This window comes from Berghia stephanieae, chromosome 2 (assembly GCF_034508935.2).
Source record: "Berghia stephanieae isolate SIO BIC M18660-M18661 chromosome 2, UCSD_Bste_1.3, whole genome shotgun sequence".
Lineage (NCBI taxonomy): Eukaryota > Metazoa > Mollusca > Gastropoda > Nudibranchia > Aeolidiidae > Berghia > Berghia stephanieae.
Genome location: NC_088361.1, coordinates 83122029 through 83132028, shown reverse-complemented (window position 1 = coordinate 83132028; position 10000 = coordinate 83122029). Strand labels below are relative to the sequence as shown.

Below are 10000 nucleotides of genomic sequence, written 5' to 3'. Positions count from 1 at the left end.
TTTGAAAAATAGAAATGTATTTTTTACAGATAGATAAACAGATAACTTGATTTCCTTTTATAATTTAAAGTCAGTTTGAAAGTTCGTTAAGTCAAACAGATATCATAAAAAAATTACCGAAGACACTAACACCTCATGACCACACCCTCAACTCTATCTGTCCAGTAGAGTCCTTACCTCCATTGTGTTGATTTAGCGGTGATCAGTGTTATGTAGTATTGTGTGTGTGTTCTCATTGCGTGGATGTTTATGTGTGTGTGTGTGTGTGTGTGTGGTGTATACATATGTGTGTGTGTGTTTTGGAATGTGGTTGCGTGGAAGAAAAAAAAAGCGGGGGGGGGGGGGGGGGGTGTCCATCAAGTAGAGAAATTCCTGAGCAAAGGGGGGGGGGGGATAGGGGGGGGGGGTGTGTTTGCTAGGAACTGTCAGATTGGCAATTTTCAGCAAATCGTGGCATTCATAGTGATATAATTCACTTGATCACATGACGGTATTCGGATTTACAGAAATTTTAAACAAGTTTCACCGATTAACAACATCAACGAATATTACTGCTGATATTACTGTCGTTTTTATGCCAGCGATGTGATAATTATTGCCCTGGGAAATATTTAGTTAAACGTCGTCGGCAAACTGTCAATTGGATCTGTCTAGCTTCTAGCCCGAACAAACCAAAAGTAGACAGATTCGGGGACATGATATTTTTCGCGTCCGCTTCAGATTTTCATTTGACCTCACATAAGTTAAGTAAAGGGGAGACATTCCGAAAGCTTCTACATCCCCAGTATTCATTCAATTTGTATTTTCACCGTTGATCATTTGTCAGGCGTTTATTTATTCAATTTGTAATCATATAAAAGCGTTTTAAAAACTCTAGAACAAACCTTGATAGATTTGTGAAAGTTTAAAGTGTCCTAATTTGACCATTGTTTTGATTCTCGGCCGCCATTTTAATTTGTGAAGTATTGAAGGTAGTGCAAAGCACTCCCAAGTAAAGTGTGGTAAAGACTTGCGACTTATTGATATTGATATCTACTGACTGATAAACTAAAATCATGCCGAATAAAGCATGGCACCGACGACAAGCACATCGATTAAAATGTGCATCTAATCGTAATCAAGCTAATCAAGAAAATGATTCTGGCAATATCGAATGAAAATAGTTCTTTCCCCTCGAAATTGCGGGCTTTTTACTAGTACTCTGAAAAATAAACAACACATTTATGAAATTGCGGTCAGAAAACTCGTCCTTCAATAAATATCGGTCTATTAAATTGGCCCTCATCTTGTCAAACACTCTCAAACCTGGGACTTCAGTAATGTTATAGTAGAGCATAGGTAATCCGAAAGGAAATAATCGAAATATTAGTGAGTAGATGCCACTGGCCGTAAAGGTGCTTTGTTTAATAGATAGTATGCTCTTGGCTAAGAAGCTCACAACATTGCCATCCGGAAGTATAATGGACCAACACACAAAACTCTGTGTAACCTTGAACTTTTTTAGTCTGGATAATACAGTTCAGTGAGAATTACTCATAAAAGTGGATGGCAAATAACAATAACAAAGACCTGAGTGACGTAAACGTATAAACGTTCAAGGTTACACAGATGTTTTTTTGTTGTTGTTGGTACGTTATATCCGAATGTTGTTAGTGTTTTACCTTGACGCATAGCATCAATAATAGTGTTCATAGTGTTGGACACAATTAAGACTATCTTAAATAGATTATCTGTTGACTTATTCTTATCAGCAACAAGCTGAGTCCTGGTTTTCAATCGAATCTTAATCTCGAAAAAACAAGATGTTTGTCTTGATAGCAGAAGAAATAATATCATGAATATATATATATATATATATATATATATATATATATATATATATATATATATATATATATATATACCATAAACTAAGTGTGTGTGTTTTGTTTTTTTAAGCAAAAAAAAAAAGATGTCGGTGTTCGTAAATAATATAAAAAAGACAGCAAAAAGAAACACACACAAAAAAATATTATGTCCTAAACACACTACTTTACGTCCAGACGTGTCTTGAAAAAAATTGGTTGCTATCTAATCAGTGCCTATTCAATCATCACGATTTCAATGTCGTCATAAAATAAATGTAACGACTCAGCTCAGACTCAATAATTTCAAATGCTATTTAATTTCAATAATACGGTACTTGTGAATAATCACTAGAGCGACTTAGCTCGGACGAAGATTTTTCTGTAACTAACTAAACACACAACAATGTAAATAGTGCTGCTCGAAACGTCCATTTTATCTGTTATATTACATCAAATTGAAGCTTACAACTTACATTCAATTTTCTTACGGTGTTTCTAATAAGAGACAAAAATTGTCAAAATGTTCGCACATCCAACATTCTTACTCACAATGCACAACACAATATGCGTGCCTCGAAATTTCATCACATTCACAGACAGCCAAACAAATACATCATACAATGAATCCAACCTTAGAATAAAATTGAAGGCTAGAATGTTGTGCTTTTAAATTTAAATTGAGTTTTATATAGCGCAATATCCACTAAATGTGCTCAAAGCGCTTTACAAGGGGTCCCTGGTCAACAGCAAGATTTAACATGTAGGACGGGACATGACGCCTGTTAGGCAATATTACAATTTTTCGGACAAAGACAACGCTGTTAACTGCCAGGTACTCATTTTACACCTGACTACGGTGAGAGAATGTGAGTCAAAAGTCTTTTCCACGGACTCAACTATGCGCCCGAACCCAGGACCTTCCGATCCGAAAGAGAGTATCATACCACTAGACCACATAGCCGCTTGTAGGTGAATAATAATTTATTACTGCGAACAAAAACGTCAACGTTATTATAGCCGTATTTACAAAACACATTACTAAAAGTTTTGCCAGAAAGCTAGTCCTTCAAATTTAAATCAATTATAATGACTTCCTTGAGCATTTCTTGACGTCTTAAGTTTGGGAGTTTTTGACAGAATGAGAAACATTTTACTTGATCAATATCTGTATGGACGATATTTCTGACCAATTCTTTGAAAAACATTCTATTTCCGAGCCGAATACGACAGAATTGTGTTCACGGCGTTGAACATAGCTTAGGAACTCTTTGTGACTTGTGCGGCTATGGGGTCTAATGGTATGACACTCGCTTTCGGATCGGAAGTTCCTGGGTTCGAGCCTGGCTCAGCGCATAGTTGAGTCCTTGGAAAAGGCTCTTTACTCACATTCTTTCACCGTACTTAGGTGTAAAATGAGTACCTAGCCGTTAACAGCGTTGCCTCTGTCCGAAAAAGAAGTGTAATATCGCCTCACAAGTGTCATGTCCCGTCCTACATGTTAAGTGTTGCTGTTGTCCAAGGACCCCTTGTAAAGCGCTTTGAGCACGTTTACTGGATATTGCTCTATATAAAGCTCAATTTTTTTAAAAAGTTGATATATATATATATATATATATATATATATATATATATATATATATATATATATATATATATATATATATATATATATTCTGATTCCCCATCAGTGTTTGGTAACTGCATCTGATAGATATGGCGGAAAGATAGTTTGCGATATAATTGCGTCCTATCCAAAGGATAGCAAGCAACTGTTATTGTCCGTTTCACGCTATAGAAACCGGGATAAACTTAGGGTCAACAACCTAAGAGCTCTGAAGGACTACATGAGAAAATAGAATCAACATAATTATAACTAATCTCCAGGGTACTATTTGTAGTCGTGAGTCAATGTCATTGACCGCACGGTCGAATATAGCTCTCACGGTAGAGTCACGATCTCTCCGGCCAGGCGGAGTTGTCGTACCAGTAAGGTCGCGGGTTCGAGCCCCCATCGCCACCCGAAGTTTTTATTCTCTGTTGTCTTCTGGTATTTTCCTACTCACTTCATTTCTTGTTATGAACGCAATGTGCCATGCTATATGTTCGTGACATGGGAGTGTGGAAATTCTACAAAAAACTATAAACCACTTTCAGTGCATGTGTACTAGCTGGATCGAGTAACCTTTAAGTTTGTGACTAATGATCATATTTTTTTTGACACTGAACCGTATTTCTTATCATTTTAAAACGGAGCAATAATATAAAGCCAAAAATACTAGTTCCACATGAGGATTGGATACATTTATTGTGCAACTGATCTCTGCTTTAAGATAATAATAATATACAAAAAATATATGGTTTTTATATAGGGAATGAGATTAGCGGAAGAGTAGCGTCCCTTGATTGGAAGTCACGAGCGGAAAAGTTATTAGAGAGAGAACGTCATGTTGGTTGTGCGGCATGAGACACTTCACCGAAAGCGAGGACGATAGAGAGACGCATGCGCAAAACCATTTTGAAGTTCTCTCTGTAAGGTGACGCTACTCTTCCGCTAATCTCATTCCCTATAGCGCCTTACCCCGTATATCAACAAGCTCATAGGGCTTAACAGTAAAGTGGCTACTAGCACTCAACAACTCAACATACAACCACTCAAACATGCAATTTGAAACAAAGCAATATCATTCTACAGTGCTACATATCAAAACGAAACGTTTTAAGATGTTTAAAATAAAAAAAAAAGAAATTTGCATCATTACTGTCTCGGATATATCTTAAGAGTGATTGCATCTAATGTTCTAACCTAAATAAATACTGGTTGTCAATGAAGATCACTCGTCCTCACTCTTTTAGGTCCCGCAATCACAGGAATCTGCCCATACTCTCGCAACTAAAATGGTCATGCCACATTATGATTCAAAATACGTAACCTATCCATTATTTATTCAATGTCCGGAGGACTGGTTACACACTTCCCATGAGCTTTGGACCGGAAGGCAGAACAGTGTGATGTCACGACTTCTGCGTCTTATTTAGACTTCTGCATCTCTTACTGACACAGAAAAATTACAAACTGATTCAGAAATATTATTTTTTAGATTACTGGCATCATCACTGTCGTCAGTTGCTTCTATAATAATAATAATAATGATAATAATAATAATAATAATAATAATAATAATAATAATAATAATGATGATGATGATGATGATGATGATGATGATGATGATGATGATGATGATGATGACGACGACGACGACGACTACTACTACTACTACTACTACTACTACTACTACTACTACTAATAATAATAATAATAATAATAATAATAATAATAATAATAATAATAATAATAATAATAATGATAATAATAATAATAATAATAATAATAATAATAATAATAATAATAATAATAATAACAATGATGATGATGATGATGATGATGATGATGATGCTGATGATGATGATGATGATGATGATGATGATGATGATGATGATGATGATGATGATGATAAGAAGAAGAAGAACAATAATAATAATGATAATAATGATAATAATAATAATGATAATAATAATAATAATAATAATAATAATAATAATAATAAGAAGAAGAAGAAGAAGAAGAAGAAGAAGAAGAAGAAGAAGAAGAAGAAGAAGAAGAAGAAGAAGAAGAAGAAGAAGAAGAAGAAGAAGGAGGAAGAAGAGGAGGAGGAGGAGGAGGAGGAGGAGGAGGAGGAGGAAGAGGAGGAGGAGGAGGAGGAGGAGGAGGATGAGGAGGAGGAGGATAAAGAAGAATAACAACAACAACATCAATGATAATAATAGTAATAGTAATGATGATGATGATGATGATGATGATGATGATGATGATGATGATGATGATGATGATGATGGTGGTGGTTCTGGTGGTGGTAGTGGTGGTGGTGGTGCTGCTGCTGCTGCTGGTGGTGATTATGAATAGCAATGATGATTATAATAGAAATAATGTAGGCTACTTTTAAAAGTTTAAAAGCAGTAGTCGCTATGAAAACAACGGAACATAAACAAGCAAAGGGACGTAACCAACCAACCCTGATGGCGGCTGTTACAGATAGAGTTGAGACAGGGGACGATGAGAAGAAACACGACAAGGCAGACACAAAGGGTGAGTGGGGCCGTATTCTAGCACCAAGGGCTCACGTTCTCTCTTGTCTCTATCCATTTATTTTAAAAGTGACAGACATCTCTGTAATGACTACAAAAACTGATTCCATGATTTCATTACGGTTGCCATCACTTGTTTTTCTCTGAAATGTGCGTGTGTGTGTGTGTGTGTGTGTCGTGCTGGAATCTCTAGTGTTTTTGTCTAGATAGTGAAATAGGACCAGTTTGTGTCAGGGTAAAACAAATAAATTAGAGCGATGAACAATTATTGATTCGATGAACGTGAAATCTTTGGCCGTAGGTAGGGCGGTCTGAGGTTTGATTCTCAGCCGAGGAAGACGATTTTTAGGAGTGTTTTTATGTCTTCTTTGACTGGCGCATATCGATTTTTATTGATTCTATTCTATTTATATATTTATTCTAATTATATATATATATATATATATATATATATATATATATATATATATATATATATATATATGTATACATTGTCGCCATAGATTCTCAACTTTGTGTCTATACATTTTTATGCATGCCACCTCTGTAAACGGATTTCCATTTTTTTTATGAATAAAGTATATAATATTATTCTAGTGCAATTGTGACGACGTGTACTTATTTACAGGTCTGATAACTCAAATTGTTATGTTCTCATTATTGTATTGGAAATATTATCAATCCAACGCAATATTTTATACATTACAACAATGTTAAAACAAGCCCATAATTGCGTTCAGTTATCAGACCTGCCTATAAGTGCAATTAGATTGTGACGCATCGTGTCAAAGCGGTATTATGTCGGAGTGAACTGGACCTACTTTGATATTCTATTTATAGACACAAATAGGAATTTCAGTATTAATTTCTACGCGTTCTTTTTTTAGAACCACAATGGCCGCCGCGAAATCAGACTATTGAATCCAATTTTGTGATTTAAACGTTATAAGTGATATGTGATTCGGTGTACGTTATATCAAGCTATATCATTCTCTCTTTTCCAAGTTGCAAAATGTAACCCATCACCTACACGCTGTGCTTTTTCGTGGTAGATCAGACATTTGATATTGTCACGCACCGTCTAAAACCAGTATAATGTAGGGGTGAAACAGCTAGATGCTGAAAAGTGAAATTAAAACCAGAATGACCAGAAATATGAAATTCTAGTTTTTGTCACGTTCAGAAACTCTAACTGTTAATACCAACTTAACCCAACTTACTTGACACTAACATCTCTATCTGTTGCCCTCAATAAAACGCACGCTTTACATAACGTGCTTATTTCAGCTCCTCCACCTCCTCATCATCATCATCATCATCATCATTCTTCTTCTTCTTCTTCTTCTTCTTCTTCTTCTTCTTCTTCTTCTTCTTCTTCTTCTTCTTCTTCTTCTTCTTCTTCTTCTAGTTCTTCTTGTTCTTCTTGTTCTTGTTCTTCTTTTTCTTGTTGTTCTTGTTGTTCTTGTTGTTCTTGTTCTTGTTGTTGTTGTTGTTGTTGTTGTTGTTTTCTTCTTCTTCTTCTTCTTCTTCTTCTTCTTCTTCTTCTTCTTCTTCTTCTTCTTCTTCTTCTTCTTCTTCTTCTTCTTCCTTCTTCTACTTCTTCTTCTTCTTCTTCTTCTTCTTCTTCTTCTTCTTCTTCTTCTTCTTCTTCTTCTTCTTCTTCTTCTTCTTCTTCTTCTTCTTCTTCTTCTTCTTCTTCGTCTTCTTCTTCTTCTTCTTCCTTGTCCACTCTTTCTCCCTCCCCCCCCCCTCTCTCTCTCTCTCTCTCTCTCTCTCTCTCTCTCTCTCTCTCTCTCTCTTTCACATACGCACACAACCATTCTATATACGTGCGAATGGCCACAATATTCAATATTTTTATACAAGATTCTTTGTAATTTAATTATAAACAGATACATTAATGACCCTCTGTCTCAATGCGGTGTTATGTCGGCGTCAAATATTGATTTTGAAGTTGAAATCACATAAGTTGATTTGAAGTGATTTGGCCCGATATAGAGAATGGATGTAGTTTATTATTTTTTAGATAATTTACTTTAGGCTCGAGGGTCGCGAAAGCTCATTTGGTAGAGCACTCGTTTCACACGAAAAGGGACCGGGATCGATCCCAGGTGCAGTCGAATTATTTTTCCTGTCCACCCAGCAGTGATTGGGTAGCTGGGTCTGTTGGACCTGGCGGAAATTACATTGTGATAGACTAGAGTCCTATCCAAAGGATAGCAAGTAATTACAATTGTCCGTTTTACACTATAAAAAACCAGGATAAACTCCGGTTTCATGGGCCGATTGGCTCTGAAGGACTACTTTAGGCTCAGGTTTTGTTTTTCCTGTCGTAGGTTTTTCCTTTAAATTCAATTTTGGAACTTGCTTCATTCTTTTATAACGCCGAATAGAGACAGTGGTTAACATTTACAGATATGCATTGAGAAAAAGAAATTCTAATAGCTTTGAACATCCCCTTCATTAGATGTGCACTTGTGTAGAAATTGTGTTTTAGTCAGTTTTTGAATAGATTCGAGACTGAAATGCAAAACACATGACATAGATCGAACAGAAAAGGTATTTTGAACAAAAGGATACTTAGTTTTAACAAATTACAAGTTTCCAAATCTCAAAACTACCGTCTTTCCTGGAGAGTGTCGAAATTAGGGCCACGCCTTAAATTTTTTTACAAAATCACGGGTGTTGAATTAGATTTTGTGAACCGTAAGTTTACGCATGAAAAAGCAAAATTTTCTATTCGTTTTTAATATCGGAAAGTAGGTGAAGCAGAAAGAAAATTTATCGGCGGTTAAGATGACATCAATGTTTTTATGTCCGAAAACATAAATTTAGGCGAAAAACGGGCTTGAAAGCAGGCCATCAAAGAATGTCGACTTTACGACCAGTGTCGAAATCCGGGTAACCTACCTTATAAATCACTTGTATATCTTTGACATCACACTAATCCCTGCCACCACAATCATTCAATCCTCTTGGTGCTCTTGTGTATGCAGAAAACATGTTGAAATGATTTTGAATCTCGATTTCTAATATGTCCTGTGGTCATTTGTTCAATTTGCGTATTTTCAGTAGTGAATACGGAATTGCTGAATGGGCCGTTGTTTTGCGTAAGTAATAATTCTGAAAATGCGAAATGGTCGGCAGCTATGTTGAACAACGTTTAACGGGTATTGCCCTATGTTGTAATGGTATGTATATATATATATATATATATATATATATATATATATTATATATATATATATATATATATAAAGCATTACAAAATATACCCCGACATATTACCATTATGAGGCGATTTTGTCATTTGTAGAATGTCAAGTGTCAAGGCCTTGTCATTCCAAGATGCTGATTGTCGATTGGATTCAAAATGGCGGTCAGGCCTCAGACGATGGTGTGGTGGTAGTAGTAGTGGTGATATGATTGCGTTGGGGGGGGGGGGGGGGTGAGTTAATGACGTGATTAAATATGCGCATTTATATAACTCATTTCTACATTTTTACTTGCAGCACACGCTATCCACTGTGGATTGCATCCACCTCTACCAGACCGATAATAACCCGATGCAAATCATGAGCTTATTTATCATAATATAATATAGAATTGTAATGAATATGTGAGGCGCTCTAGGGAAATTGAGGTACTTTTGAGATATGACTGATAATATACGATTATTGGAAATGCGTGTTCCCAATCGCTGCACGAGCTCGAGGGTGCAGGTGCGCGCTGGGAACAAAGTTGGAATTCTAAAACGCAAGAGTGAAAGTAATCTTTAATTTCAACCTTGAATCAATTCCAATCTCGTCATCTTTGAATACAAAACACGTTATTTAAATGATACTTCTTTTTTAAAGAATATCATTATTAGTAAAAATTTAACGCTTGATGATCTGGGGCGGGGGGGGGGGGGGGTCCCGATAGCTCAAGGGGGGGGGGGGGGGGGGATAGCTCAGTTGGCAGAGCATTCTTTTCACACGCAAAGGAACCAAGGTCAATCCCAGGTGCAG

At 36.2% G+C, this 10000-nt stretch overlaps 1 protein-coding gene across 3 annotated transcripts in view; it reads left to right on the top strand.

Annotated features, from left to right (window-relative positions):
• The first annotated feature begins 5989 nt into the window (after positions 1 to 5989).
• The window catches only part of LOC144965667 (uncharacterized), a 61249-nt gene continuing 57238 nt past the window's right edge, over positions 5990 to 10000 (top strand). The window contains exon 1 of one of the 3 annotated variants that reach the window (XM_078901244.1): positions 5990 to 6112. The gene's annotated coding sequence lies outside the window, so the exon portion shown is untranslated. Of the gene's footprint in view, positions 6226 to 10000 lie in introns of all 3 variants that reach the window. The other 2 variants (XM_078901245.1, XM_078901246.1) reach the window with 2 other exon arrangements.